This window comes from Dreissena polymorpha, chromosome 5 (assembly GCF_020536995.1).
Source record: "Dreissena polymorpha isolate Duluth1 chromosome 5, UMN_Dpol_1.0, whole genome shotgun sequence".
NCBI classification, from domain to species: Eukaryota; Metazoa; Mollusca; class Bivalvia; order Myida; family Dreissenidae; genus Dreissena; species Dreissena polymorpha.
In genome coordinates, this window is record NC_068359.1 from 17,413,273 (window position 1) to 17,429,928 (window position 16,656).

Consider the following 16,656-nt stretch of genomic DNA (forward strand, 5'->3'; position numbering starts at 1 on the left):
GAATCACGTCAATATCTCCAATGTCAAGGTCGCCACGACTAAAAATAGATTTAAAAAAAAAAAAAAAACTTACAAAGGGGGTTAATTTTTTTTGGTCATTTCAAAAGTTCACTTTGAGTTTTCTCCCTTTATCAGATTTTTTTTTCACAATGAAAACCTGGTTTTGTGACAATTTTGTCCCTTGTCTTTTAATACAGGGCCATTGTCCCCCTATTCTATTGTTACGGAATAAAGTCTATTGTTATCTTATGTTCTGTTTACAGTTAGATGGCTCCCAAACCCTTACCGGTAGCCCGGAAGGACGGTGCTAACACTAGATGCTTGGGGCATAAAAACAATGTTGGTCAAATCATTGCAAAGTTCACAGCCATGTGTCAGGAAAAACACAAACTAGTTCATCAATCATTATGCAACCATTTCTGGCATTGAAATGAGAGCCAGGTTTCACACACTAACTTATGTTCTAAACTGCTTTCCACAGAAACATAGCAAATTGAAATACATGTATATGCATTTTCTCAAAATGTGCTTAATAAAAATATTTATTTTATAAAATGTCAGTGAACTTACTTTTTCCGATGGAACTTTCCTGTGGCAACTGCACAACAGATCCTTCAGCCCCTGCTGAATTTAAAACAACATTTCTCTGATAAATACACACATCCTTAAAGATTTACATATACATGTACATATGGCTGACTTTTGACACTTTTAAACTTTAAGTTTATTATTTTTGAAAATCTGGTAGTAACGTTAAGAATTTCACAAAACCTTATCTGGAGCTCTGAGTTATTATTCTGCAAAGAAAAGATCAGGTGAAATTTAATGATTTCAATCACCACATCAATTTACTTGGTAACATAACTAATGTACAAATCAAATCCAATGTAAACTGTACAAGTAGTTTGTGACAAAAATTGCGGTAAATTTCAACTCTGTGAAGCAAAGTTAGACGTCAAATATTATGACCTTAGCATATAGTATTAATTCAGTTGAATATGTACGATTACATGTACTTTGTGACAAAAATGCCTACTAAAGTCAACAGACAATCTGACCGGCAGGTGATTAAGATTCCTATAATCCCCCATCCAAACTTCTTTATCCTTTAATATAATATGATCTTAACAAGATGAACAAGTTTCTAAACTGTATTGCCAACTTACCTTCACAAGTAGAACCTGGCATGTCACATATACACTACGCGACCCGTGATTTTTGCCGCGATTCTCGCATCACCGCAATCGATGCAACGTGACAAATCGTGGTGTTTCCAAGCGACAAGAAATTTGGGTGATGTTTCGGCGACCGTCGCGCGATGTATCTCGCTGTTGCGCAATCAGCGCGAATCAGCGCAAATCACCGCGAACCGCCGTGATTCCCCTTTTTAAGTGATTTACGTTGAGGGTTACACTACATTACATTTAACATATATGTATACACTTACATTATACATTGCAATTATAAAGCTTTTGTTGTTTTTGTATACAATGGGCGTATTAGCTAAAATACTCCTGTTCCGACATGAACTTGATGAAGTAATGTCGGAAGCTTTAATGGCTTCAAATTAATATAACAGCACAGAATGATCATGCAATAATTATTGAACAAAACATGTAAACATTATTTAACTAATTGCATTAGCAGAATGTTTATTAAAACTTACATCAATTATATCCCAAGCCCGTATACACTACCACTGTTCAAATTCCATATTGTTGCCATATACAGGTACATGTAGCGTAGCACTGTGTAAATTGAAAGTTGCATAGTGGTTCGTCATTGGTCGGTTATAAATACATTGTTTCTCTATACATGGTATTAGATTCAGACAAAACTAATAATTTGGTAATTTACGAGAAATATGATATAAGTTTTCCATTTAAACTTTGATCTAACCGTGTGTGTTTATTGACGTTATTAATTATGTTAATACTTATTTTTGCACCGATATCCACTACGATCACGGCGAATTGCGGCGAATCGCAGCAAATCACCACAACATTGAGGGGATTCAGCGCGAAGATTATCTTGCTCTCGCGCAACGTCGGAGTGACGAATGACGTGAAATTGCGGTGATTTTCCACTCAAAAAGCAAAATGCCCGCCTTGACTCCGCGAATTAGGCAAGAATCACGGGTCGCGTAGGGTAACTCTGTCAAATCTTTCCCAGTCAATTAACGTGCACAGTATCCAGGGATGGAGGTCCTCTAAAGCTGCCTTTCCTATGGCATTTAAGTTGTCCAAAACCTTTGGATAAACAGCTATAGTGTATTCTCGAACGATTACAGGTATGTCAGCTGGGCACATTTGTTTTTGGAGCTGGTCTCTGTATTTATCGTCACAGGCAATGTAAGATTTCAGAATGTCTTTTGACAGATATCGGTGATATCTTGTAGGAATGACGGTAAACAATGGCCCGATGCACATAATTCTGAAACAACAGTTATACTTTGTGATTACATTCATACTGTAGATACATTTGCAGTTTTAGCAGGTACTATATAAATATAAAATTTTACTGGCCCAAGGTTGTTGGGCGCTTACGGTGAACTTGAATACAGCATAATGATGAGGCCATTAAATACGCATTTAAAAAATCGACCCGAATAGATCTGAATGGACTTTTGTATCCATTATAGCTTTCTTAAAGGGGCCTTTTCACGTTTGGGTAGATTGACAAAATTGAAAAAAGTTGTTTCAGATTCGCAAATTTTCGTTTTAGTTATGATATTTGTGAGGAAACAGTAATACTGAACATTTACCATGCTCTAAAATAGCCATTATATGCATGTTTTGACGATTTAAAAACATGAAAATTATAAAGCGTTGCAATGCGAAACAAATTCTGTTGTTGTCGTTATATTTTGTGAAACTACAAGGATTGCTTATATAAAGCATAAAATACCTCTGACATTGTATCAGGAAGGAGAGCCCAGTGGTCTAAGTCGTTTTTACTCCAGGACTCAAGTGGTTCGAGCCCTGCTGACTGCTGAGGGTTATTTTTTTTCTTTTTTTAAATTTTATTCTTGAATTTTTACTGGAGCTTTTTAGATCCAAATTGCTTACATTTATCAATATAAAGCATTTAATGACAAACTTCAAAACATGCCAAAATTTGTGAAAAGGCCCCTTTAACAAAACATTTGTGCACACAATGGTCATATAAGTAACTATTAAACACAGTTTCCAGTTTCTCATTCTCACAGAAACCGTATATTACATCCGGTTCTTGTTCTTCGGTATATCTTCTTTAATATGTTTGGAAAGACAGGTAAGGAAATAACCCCACCCACAATGGTACACCCATGTTGATTCTTTTTAGGCCGAATAATAAATAAACTACACTCGCAAACCCCGACAGTAGAAAGATAAATAGTTTTTATCAAGTAAAGTCATGCTTGCTAGATTTTCATCCAAATAATAACATTATTTCATATTTTATCTACCTGTTTCCTTTCTCGTCAACCAGGTCAGCCATTTTCCCGCTTCTTGTTAGAAGAAGAAGTATATTCGGACAGTCTTACCCGGCTCCCCGGCTCCGTGAGGTGGGTAGCAATCGAGTGACTCGCGCACCATAACCAGGGTAACACGAGTAATACTCGAGCATTACCCGGGTTAACTCGTGTTAGCTCGAGTTAGTATGCCGAACGCGCTCTTTGTATCAAGAAGTCAGGCTACAACTGAATAATAATAACAACCTGCAGCAGATAGAAGCTCAGCATCTGTAATGTAATCACTATCCTCGAAATCATCTTCCAGAGTCCTAGCTGGATCCTTCGCTGTTGTGTAACTCCTGGCTTGTGCTTCACGTTTCTATAAATATATAAGTTTAATATATTATAGAACAAACAATGTTATATAGTGTGTTAGTTGATATTAATTTTTAGTGCATTGTCATACAATAATGCATGCTTCATATTCAGATGCACAGTAATATAAAATCTTACCTTCTTCAAATTTTCCATTTCCTTGACCTTTTTCTCCACCTCTCGCATGACTATTGGGAACTCCTTGGTGAACGACATTAGCTGCTCTTTCTGCCACCTTAGTATGGGGTTTGAATCTCCCTAAAGGGAGAACTCTGCTAGCAGCCACCCAATGTCATTTTCGAGAAACCATTTAAAGCTCTTGCCAGGATATTTGCCCCAAGGCAGAATTAGACAGGCCCGCCACATTTCGCCACCCAACAGCTTGGCCTGTTTCTCAGCATTGTCAACATTGTTCCACAGCTCGGCATCAAATACTTCCTTATCATTTAGAGCTAAAATTGCTCTTTCAGTAGGTTTTAAACGTGCTTCTTTATCATTATATTTTGGTATTACTGGATAAAAATCATGTTGTATTTTGTGTCGTTTTAGATGTTGATTCAAAGTAAAAGTTTTGTCACACTGGTCGCATTTGATGGATGGAACTGAATGAGTTTTTAAATGTCTGATCAAATTTGATTTTATGTCGAAGCTTGCTTCACAATGTTGACAAATGTGCTTGCTGTCTTGCTTGCTGTCTGCCATGGCATAGTTTGTAACCAGTAAATATGAAATATTGATATTTTTGTAATCTGTTAAAATCATAGACGACAATATGCAAGCGAAATAAAGATTCAATGGCGTAACTTGATGTAACAGGATTTACAGCACACTGATCATTATTTCAGATCGTCAGACGCCAAACAGTAAAGATGATTTAGGCTAATGTCGGGTGTTACGCAGTTCACGCAGTACCCGAGTTTCATATTTTCAAAATTTTACATCATTTTATTTGTACTATACCATGCGTTTTTATAAGGAATACAATCATTGTATCAATACAAGTTCATTTAACAAATTACATGTAGAAAGTGCTAGAATCTAGAAGATTTTAATAACAAAAATATGTTTCATGCAGTTCCCTAAGCATAAGTGACAAATATCATAATTTTGCAAATTAAAATAACCACTATCTTACTGTTTTAATCTAAACATCCAGCACGGAAAATGGTTGCTTGTCCATAGGTCATCGAATCAGCTAACAGCACCATGTCCCCAACTTCTCGAACTTAATCATAGCAAACAAATTGTAAAATTACTATGTACTATAAATAATGTCAATGTTTTACATCACTTTATTTGTAAACAATACCTTTTTTTAATAAGAAATATAATCATCTAATCAATACATGTAAATTGAAGAGAAAACGCTAAAAAATGCTGGATTCTACAAGATTTTAAAAACAACAATGCATTTTCTTTGTACAACGTGCATAGTATCCGGATAATCGAATTTCCAAAGCTGTTTTGCACACTTAAAAATGATAAACAGATGTTCATTGTGGTTATTTTTAACAAACAACATAACGGCCAATCGATTTCAACTAAAAACTTACACGAAAAGGCTGTCCTAGAGATAAAATCATTTTTAATATTTAACGTTCATTAATCCATTGATGTTATGACCGTCTCGAAGTAATTTGACGTTGTCAACTATTAGGGTACTTTTGTCGATAATCCTATATCAGAAATATACATCAAATAGCAATGTTTAAAACATGATAAGGTGTAAAACTTACCAAATAAACAATTTTCTTTTTCCTATCGCGAAACAAGATGGCCGACTGTTTGTTGTGCTTTTGGAGGCACGCTGAACAAAGCGTAATGATTGGTCTGTTGAGCGCTCACTTTCCTTAACGTCGCTCAACCATTGGTCTGTTGAGCGCTAAACTTTCCTCAACGTCGCTCAACCATTGGTCAGTTGAGCACACAGTATGTACTTGGAAGGGTAACTGCTTGGTAAACTCTGTTATATTAGAACGGTAGCAAAAACTAGGATTGCATTCTGTTTGAATGTACTGTACATGCCATGAAATGGGTCAAATTTCTCTATTTTTCATGAAAATGAGGTGGGTGAGAGGAAAGATCTAGGGCCATAGTTTGGCAAGTGAAGAAGCCACCCTTGTCTTTGGTTGTATTTTCAATGTATGTTGCCTATGTTATGACACTGACACAAAAAGGCTTTCTTGTGTCATTTTCTGTTTTGATGAAATGGATTTGACTGTTTGTGGCCTTTCGGAACTCGAAATTTTGTCGAAATTATATCTTCTGTCCCCCTTAACAGCAAAATGCAAAATTTTAAAATTTTGTATATCATAAAAAATGATAAAAATGAAGAAAGACTAAAATTGAAGCATTGAAAATAAATACAAAATAATAAATGAATGTAACATCTGAAATGGGGCGTGCACTCCAAACGGCTATGGTGTTCTGCAGTGTAGTTTCCGCGGATAATGACCATGACATACACCTTCATGAGCACATATTAATTAATGTCTGTTGCGTTAATAAACCTTCATCAGCACATATTTGTCTGTTGTTATTTATGCTTTGAGGCTCATAACGTAAGTGCTTGATGTTGACAAAAGTTTATTGTGGCATAAATGCTACACATGCATTTTTGATGACATGGCATGTTTATTTTCAAGATAATATAGTGTGCGGTGAGCTTTAAGCCTTAGCCTTTTGCCACATCTGTTTCACCGGAACACCCATCAAGGTTTGAAATATGCCTCACATATTCCTGATTGTTCACTAGTTGCTGTCGTTCCATGTCTTCCACTTGGCCAGCAACAGTGTTAAGCTTCCTCTGCATGCCCCTCTTGTCTGGAGCCTGTATAGAGAGGCAGGCCAGCAGTAGCTGTAAGTCTGATATGCCCAATTTTGAGCACAGCACTGGAAGAAGCAAGCTGATATTCAGGACTCCTAGTTGCTTACCATGCTTCTGTGGAATGCTGGTGTATAATGGAATTTCATCTGAGAAAAGTCACAGTTGTGGAGTCCTTTTCTGTCTGTGATATTGTAATCCAGGCTAGGTTGATCACATCTGTGATTCCCTATGCACTTGAAAATGTTTCCAAGCTTTGTCTTGTTTACAATGATGTTCACATTGTCAGATATATTTGCACTGTTTCCAATTGTAGCACTTAGATTTTCAGACTGTGGTTCTGTTTGACGTGGTTGCAGTTTAAAAGGGAGAATGAGTGGATCCCGAGAATGTTTACACGCATTCAAGACATTGTTAGCCACAGAATCACCCAAACGCGCGACACTTTCCTGGTCAGGGTCTGAATTTAAAGTTAAAACAGAATAGAATCTTGAACTTGTTTCTCCACACAGCGCACATGACTGCAGTTATAGTTTGGAAATACTGCTTTTCTACTGAAGACCGTGGGGCAACTTACCCACCACAGGATTTACACCGATCAAAGAATCGAAGTACGATAACCTTTTGCTGTACTTGGAATTAGTCATGAAACCCTCAATCTCTTGTAAGATGTCTGCTAAGTCATAGAGTTTAGCTCTATCTTTATTTGTCAAACAAGGAAAAGCATGCAGTCGGTTTGACAAAACTGTCAGCACACTTTCTGGTGTGCCGAAACTTTTGTATAACCTCTGCCAAATCTGATTCAACGCTTCATCTATATCATGAAGATAAGCTGTTCTTCGGCTTATCGCATGATTCCTAGAACTGGGACCCAGATATTTAAGTAGATCTATCTCTTCACTACTGTTTATGACCATTCCTTGCTGATGGACTGGAAGCTAGATTTCCATGCTTGATAGTTTTCACATGTGTCATAAAAGTTTGTAAGTCTTGACAGAATAAGGTCTTTTCTAAGGAGAAATTGTGCTGTAACACTCGATTCATTTACAGGTGTTTTTTTTCTTTAATACACAATTTGATTCAGTCTGACTGGTTGCTTTTAAAGCGGTTAACCTTTGCAACAGAGTCTTCTGCTAGTAGAAAATCGCCTATAACCGATCCATTCTGTGACACACTCGATGGATTTGTTAGCTCGTCAGCTTTATTAGCCAACGCTGCCGCTTCCCTTTGGTATTTTAAGAGCTCATGCTCAGCATTAATGTTCGCCTGTTTTTTATGCCCCCGGTAGGGTGGCATATAGCAGTTGAACTGTCCGTCAGTCAATCAGTCAGTATGTCAGTCTGTCCGTCCGTCCGAAAAAATAACTCTAACGTTGGCCATAACTTTTGCAATATTGAAGAAAGCAACTTGATATCTGGCATTCATTTGTATCTCATGAAGCTGCACATTTTGAGTAGTGGAAGTTCAAGGTCAAATTCATCCTTCAAGGTGAAAGGTCAAACAAATGTATTATTTCAAAGCGGCGCAGTAGGGGGGGGGGCATTGTGTTTCTGAGGATCTCTTGTTTATCAGTTTGATCGCCTTTTCGACAAATTCTAGTCTAATTTTGGCACCTTTTGCCTCGGCGGCCTTCAATTAGGCCAAACTAGGTGACAAAGATTGATCACTATTACTCATTGTTTCCAGTTTCTGGTCCTTGAGTGCCCTTTTATACTTTAGGCAGTCGCTTACTCTACCCTGTACTTGCACAAATGAATTTTCGAGCCATGTTGATAAGGATTGGCTTTCAGTTGTTTTTACCCTTTCTAAATATTTGAAAAGAGTCACATAATTATGCGACTTGAACATTTTTGAACAATTTGTTGCAATCGTCCCTATATCTTTTTGAATTGGTTATGGAACTGCTTGCTAATAGATGAAAGTCTGACAAGATAAATTCTTCTAGTTCACTCACATGATATTTGTACTGCTTGTCCAATTCGCCGCTGTGTTGATGTTTAAATTGTATGGCTTTATATGTTTGTTTTCTTGAATTTCTTGTTTCCATGTGAACTTTATCAGCTGTTGGTTATTTACTATACTGGAACAAGGATAAGGCCAGCAAGTAGAACCATTTAATACCACCGGAAAACAACAGTAAGTCCTCAATGCGCTTTATTTTCCACAATGACATATAATAATGTAAGATGGTATACATGCGGTAAATACTGAAAATAGACAAAAAAACTAAATAAGCTATTTTACTAAAAGACATTGACAGAAGAGCTTTCTTATTTAACAAGTTAACATCAACTTATAAACACATATTGACTTCAAAAGTACAATACTGCAGTTGCATTCAGGAAATAGATTATTAAATATTCAAGAAAACTATAAAAATAGTTGTATAAATGAAGAATTTAAGTTCTATAGGTTAAAATACAAAATGAGCACTAGGACGAACAAATTTGAGTACAAATCCAAAAATCTATGAAAACCGAAATGGGTAGAGTGTCATTACACAAGAAAGAATTACTGCTAAAGTAATGGTTACATCAAGAAATAATTAGGTATAAATACTTCAGTGACTTACACCATGCAACCTCCATAACGCTGCATTGATATGAAATTGATAGAACAAAATTTACTTAACACGTGGGAAGTAAAAAATACAAGAGGCAACAACAACAGAAAAGATAACCAACTACCGAAAAGAAGCGAAGAGCTTAATTAGTGGCAGGAGGCACTGCCAGCTATCTGGGGGAAACGACATAATAGCAATCTTATATACCTGGATAAAGCTTCTTGAGGTGAGTGACAGCAAAGTCTCCCCTCTGTGTACATTGGTCACAGCATTTGTGACCTGGATGAATGTTCCCGGTCTGTGGGGCATGTCACATGCCTCTCGCCAGAGGGTCAGTTTCACTCTCCAACGATTGTCGGAGATCGTGATGTCTTTTACCCTTGTCAGGGAACTCCCAACAGTTACCTCTCTTTCCATGTCCTCCTGGAAAAGTTCAATTTTATAACACAGGGGAATAAGATAGTTCTAGTGTCCAGTAAATAAAATATGATTTTATTGCGTTATTGAAATAACTACAATGTATATGCAATTGTTGAAAATGCCTAAACTATACAAATTAATAAATCGACAAATTTACCAGTTGTTATAAAGTTGCGACTCATGTTGTCACAATTTTTAAAAGTTTGCGAATCATTTTTAGGCAAAGTGAGGGGCCTAAGACTTTAAAAAGACAGACAGACAAAAGGCGGTTAAGAGCCTTAGCATGTGGTTCCTAAGCAGGGGTGTCAAAGTTCAGGATTATTCCTGAAATCAGGATTTAGGCCCTCAAAAACTGTTTTTATATTGATATAAATTAGAGGATTTTTGTTCTGGTATTTAAAGATTTTTGTCACAAAATGTCATTTTAAACTTAAATTATTTTAATTTGACATATTGTTTGCATAGTTATTATATTTAAATTAATTATTTACCCTCTTGGCACTGGCCCCCCACATGTATGGCTTATTTTCAGGATTTTAGATTTTGGGCATTTGACACCCCTGCTAAGTATATAGCATTTAAATGCACCTCTCTGTGTTTGACACTATGACACTACCTCGGATGCTCTTTTTAAGCCTTATAATTTCATTTCTTTACCATTTGTCTACCACAAACCACGTCCAGATGCTCAGGATTACTGTTTGCATGGCGATCAAGTGCACTTTTTATGTCATCCACCACTATAGTGGGGGACCTATTGTTTTTGCCCTGTCTGTTGGTTTGTGTGTTTGTTTGTTTGCCCCAACATTTGCAATAACTTTTGCAATATTGAAGATAGCAACTTGATATTTGGCATGCATGTGTATCTCATGGAGCTGCACATTTTGAGTGGTGAAAGGTCAAGGTCATCTATCAAGGTCAAAGGTCAAATATATAGCTTCAAAGTGGCGCAAAAGAGGACATAGTGTTTCTGACAAACACATATCTTGTTTGTAGATTAGAACTACCTGTAGTGCCGCTAGGGTTTTTAACCAGGTTTTCCGAAGGAAAAAACTGGTTATTAGATTGGCGAATGCGGGCGGGCTGGCTGGCGGGCTGGCTGGGGGGCTGGCGGAACAAGCTTGTCCGGGCCATAACTATGTCGTTCATTGTCAGATTTTAAAATCATTTGGCACATTTGTTCACCATCATTGGACGGTGTGTCGCGCGAAATAATTACGTCGATATCTCCAAGGTCAAGGTCACACTTTGAGTTCAAAGGTCAAAAATGGCCATAAATGAGCTTGTCCTGGCCATAACTATGTCATTCATTGTGAGATTTTAAAATCATTTGGCACATTTGTTCACCATCATGGGACGGTGTGTCGCACGAAAGAATCACATCAATATCTCCAATGTCAAGGTCGCCACGACTAAAAATAGATTTAAAAAAAAAAAAAAACTTACAAAGGGGGTTAATTTTGTTTGTTCATTTCAAAAGTTCAGTTTGAGTTTTCTCCCTTTATCAGATTTTTTTTTCACAATGAAAACCTGGTTTTGTGACAATTTTGTCCCTTGTTCTTTTTGCTTTCCTTACACCATGTACAGAACATGAGTGTCTTATCGTCGTCCTCACTCTGCTGTACTTGCAGCCACTCATATTCTTTCAACCATTCACTCCTGAATTTTCTTTTCACTTTTGACTTTTGAGTGTTGCTCGCATCTACTTTTGCAAGTTTAGGGGTGTTAGGAGCACTGTCATTTAAAGAACGTTTTATCGTTGCGTTCTACACACACTTTCTGAGTTACTACCAATTCTGAATAGGAAAAGGTTTCTCTGCGACATTTTTCCGAATGCACAAGCACAATAACATTTTATCCAACAAATTTGTTTGACTGTTTCGCTTGGAAATTAAATTAAGAATGAAATACAAAATTTGAAGAAGAAAAACCTTTCTGCTGGCCATCTCAAAAAAAACATACGGATGGCACCTAAACACAATAGCCTTTATAAATCGGTAAAAGGAAATTATTTCTACTCACCGATTGAGATGTCTCAGCATTTAATCCCATAAAAAATTCTGACACCCTTTTAAGTTATTTCATGTGCCATCTTCACCGAAGACGTGCGACAAACACACCATTTTTCTATGTCGTCTCAAATGGTCATTTATTACGCCTATGTTGTAATCAATTAGCACACGCAGCATCCAAATTTGTCACTTTGCCACAAGGTTAGGTATACTTGTTCTATGGTTATTTTTAGCAACTCTGATGCAAAGCGTGTAATGTGAGGTTGTAGAGAGTACATATGCCAGCATAACTTTGGCGCGTCTTTGAACGGAGCAAACATGAAGTAAAACAGGGTTTGGTGTCTTCAGCTTTTGAAATACATTCTGACATATTGTGGAAGTATTTCTCAAAATAGGCTTAATACAGTGTATTGTGGATATGGATGTTATTATTATATATTGGATATAATTATTAAAACTGACACGGGTGAGTCCATTCTGTTTTGGTGGGTTTACTACATGATAAATAATGGAACGTTGATACACGCGTCATCGAACCAGCAGTGTTTTAATTGGTCATTACTACCCGTACAAAAAAGTCTTCCCAGACTTAAGACGGAATACGTCCAGAATTTTTTCCGTTTCCTCCTTATCTTACAATGAAGAAATGAATACAGCCTTTGGCAACTTTAGGGAGAATAGGGCTCGAAATATGCATTTATTTCCACCTAGTAAGGCGGAATCTTGCTTAGTAGCAGGAAAAAAATCCATCCAAAAATTCAATGAATTAAGACCGAAAAATAATAATCCGCCTTAGCTACATGGAAAAAATTCCGCATAAGCTTCTCATAGGGAGAATAGGGCTCGAAATATGCAAATTTGTTCCACCTAGTTAGACGGAATCCTGCTAAGTAATAGAAGTAAGGCGGAATCCTGCTAAGTAGCATTGGGGGGAAACCCGCGTAATCTTATTTTAAAAACCTGCATAAGCTGCTCTTTCTAGATGGATAAAAATCCATCTAGCAAGGCTGAATCCTGTTAGGTAGTTTAGTGTTGTAGCTCGTACAAGCACGTTATAAATGGCCAATTACGGGTTTAAAGACAACAAGACCATGCTACTCAGAAAGCGTTCATTACCAAAACTCTTAGTCGTACAAAACACCACAGGTTACATTCAACTATTCATTTACACACAACACTACATTCCTCCCCACCTTTAAAGAAAAACTGCATAAAGTTAAATTAAACAAATTACTGAGCAACATTTTAAAAGAATAAGTAATCAAAGTAATTTGTTTCAATGTCCATGTAAATAAAACACAAAACTTCACAGTCCTTATAGATTAATCAAATCTCCACTCTCATAATAACTCTGATAAAAGTTTCTTTACTTAAACATATCAAGGAAATCTAAAGTTTCACACAATTGTTCAAAGCATAAGTATTTATGTGGGAGGTAAGTCATAATGGTAATAATAAACAACTCACATTCAACATACACTCATGGTTCAGGCATATAATCAAAGATTACTTGACTAGACAATAAACATTAGCAGCCATATGCTTAATGGGAAATCCTTTTGATACTTTGTTTAATTAATATACAACAATATAATGTTATTAACTTAATCCTAATGTCTTAAGTTTAATAGCTTGTCATTGCCTATAAATGATCATGGCGTAAAATGATTATTATTTTACATTGATAAAACAATCATTTAACAATGTTAACAATTTAAACAAAAATTAAACTTATATCAAAACTTCCAATGATTTTTCAAATACCATGATCTTGAATAAAACAGACACTGCTAACCTATGTCAGTTCAAAATCACAGAGTCTCTTAGGCATTCCCGCTGCTCTAGGTGGATTTCTGCGCAAGGGAACAGGAGTCATTGTAGGAGACAAATCAGATTGACTCGAACCAAGGTCAGGTAACTGAGGGACTGGACATTCAACAATGCTTTCAGGTTCACAAGGATTTCCCTCTGTCCCTGAAATGGAGGACCATTGTCTGATTTCAGGACAGAGGGAAATCCTTGTCGAGCAAAGATAGACTTCAATCTAGGTACAACAACTCTGGCAGCTGTCGAATAAACAATCTCCACTTCTGGGAACCGGCTGTGTTCATCCATTACAACAAGCAAGTATTGGCCAGATGGGAAAGGACCTGCAAAGTCAACAGCAACTTCTTCCCATGGCTTAGAAGGAAGCTTTGTAGGACAGATAGGTTCTCGTTTGTTTGGACCGGAATATGAAGCCTGACATGGGATACAAGATCTAACCGCATCCTCAACCATCTTATCAATGCCGGGGAACCACACCTTCTCCCTAACTAGTTGCTTTGTCTTAACCATGCCTTGGTGGGTATGGTGAGCAATTTCGACAACATGCTGCTGCAAGGAAGTGGGAACAACAATGCGGTGGTCACGCAAAATAACACCATCTACTATCGAAAACTCATCTCGAAACCTGACAAAGGACGTACAATCGGAGTGAGACCAGTTGCCGGACTGAATGGCTGTCATAACTTTCTGCAGTGTAGCATCCTCTCTGGTTGCGGTTTGAATCTCCTGTAAGGACATAGCTTTCGGTACTGCCTTCTGGACAATGAAAGCAACATGAGCCTCAGCTGCATTATCACGTTTTGGCTTCGTGAATGGGTGCCTGCTCATATAGTCAGCAGGATTCAGGTCATCTTTACCTGGACGATACTCGAGTGTGAACTGATACGGCATCAACCGAAGACGCCATCTCTCAATGCGCGCAGAAGCAGGTTTACGACTGTTCACAAGACCTAGAAGGGGTTTGTGATCTGTGATCACCTTGAATTCAGAAGCAAAGAGATACAGATGGAAGTGCTCAACACCATAAACAACAGCTAACATCTCACGATCTGTTTGTGAATATCGCTGTTCCACGTCTGTGAGTGCACGGCTTCCGTAACATATAACTCTACCTTCCTGAGTGAGAATCGCTCCGACTCCAAGACAGGGGATGCATCAACAAGAACCTCAGTTGACTTGTTCTGGTCAAAGTAAGCCATCACCTTAGTACTAGACAGAGCAGATCGCAAACTATCAAAAGCATTTTGGGCATCACTTGACCAATCCCAAGGAACATCTTGCCTAGTGAGACGTCTGAGTGGCTCAGTCATGGTTGCATAGTGAGGTATGTATCGAGAAACATACTGCGTCATGCCAAGGAAAGATCTTACTTCAGCTGGGTTTTGAGGAGCTGAGTGACCTACAATAGCCTTAATTTTTTCTGGATCAGCCGAAACACCTGTATCGCTGAAAACATGGCCAAAGAAAGATATTTTGTTTACAGAAAAGACACATTTATCTCTGTTGAGTTTGGCACCACATCTGTTCAGTCGCTCCAATGTAAGGCTAAGTGCTCGATCATGATCTGACTGAGATTTACCATGAATAATGATGTCGTCTGCCAAGTTCTTTGCACCAGGGATGTCAGCAAGGAGGTCTGCAACCGTCTTCTGGAAAATTTCAGATGCAGCATTCACACCAAACAATAGACGTTTGTAGCGCCGTAAACCAACATGAGTGACAAAAGTAGTGATGTACCTGCTGGACTCATCAAGTTCAAGTTGGTGATATGCGTTGGACAGATCAAGTTTGCTGAATACTGTAGAACTATTCAAATCTGACATAAGTTCTTCCACAGTTGGCATAGGGTGTTTCTCCCTAGAGATAGCCTTGTTAGCCTCACGCATGTCAATGCAAACACGAACACCTTTTGACTTTTTGGGGACAACTACAACGGGGCTTACCCAGGGTGTGGGACCTGAAATAGGCTCAATAACATCAAGGTTATCAAGACGCTTGAGTTCAGCCTCAACATCTTTGCGTACATGGAATGGAATTCGCCTATGACGCTGTGTCACTGGGGGAACATCATGATCAATGTGCAGTTTCACAGAGATGCCCTCTATCTTGCCCATCTTGCCATCAAACAGAGAAGGGTACTGATCTGGAATAGAACTTGAAGCTGCAAACGAAGAAAATGCAAACTGAACAATATCCAGAGCTTGAGCAGTTTTGGCCCCAAGGAGACAGCTGGACTGCCTAGAGTCAGTGTTACCTACAACATACATGTCAGCAGTAACTGTTTTACCCTTATAATTGATGGTTGTTCTAAAATAACCCTTAACATCTAAAGGTTGAGATGCACCGTATGCAAAAATCAATGGTACAGGCTGTTGAAGAGAAGGTTTGCTGCTCATGTTATTGTAAATATTTTCATTCATTATATTTACACTAGAACCAGTATCAATCAAAAATTTAACATCACTGTTAAAAATATTAACACTAACAGAGGGTATGCTAGAATTTGTACAACAAAGGTTAAATACAGATTCATCACTAGAACTATTTTGTGTAGCTTCTGAAGTACTGGCTTCTGTATAGTTCACATGTTGTAATCTTGATCTGCAAACTGTTTGAAAATGATTTAATTTGCCACAATGATGACACTTCTTCCCAAATGCCGGACACTTCCGGTCTACATGTTTGCCACCACAGTTACGACAGTCAGTGCCAGTTCTTGATGCCTGGGATGGGTTGTTGTAGGAACCACGACCTCGTGAAGATACACTACGACCACTCGAAGACACACCACGACCACGCGAAGACACACCACGACCACGCGAAGATACACCACGACCACGCGAAGATACACCACGACCACGCGAACCACCAGGGATAGTGTGGATAGCGTTAGCGTTAGCTGCTTGCCGTCCCTCCATGTCAGACGCTCTAACCTCGGAAACCTCCAATGCGCGAGCCTCTTCAATAAGTCTGTCAAGAGTAAAGTTATCTCGCAGAGCTCGACGTCTGATGCGTGTAGACGTGCATCCTTGTATAACTTGGTTAAGGATCTCAGTGTCCTTGTTGTGAAATTCACATGTCGCTGCAAGGGTTCTTAGCCTTGTGTAAAAGGTGTCGATCGACTCACCAGATTCTTGTTTCGACTGCCTAAACTTATAGATTTCGTAGGTAAGATTCTGTTTCGGAGTGAAATAGTTTT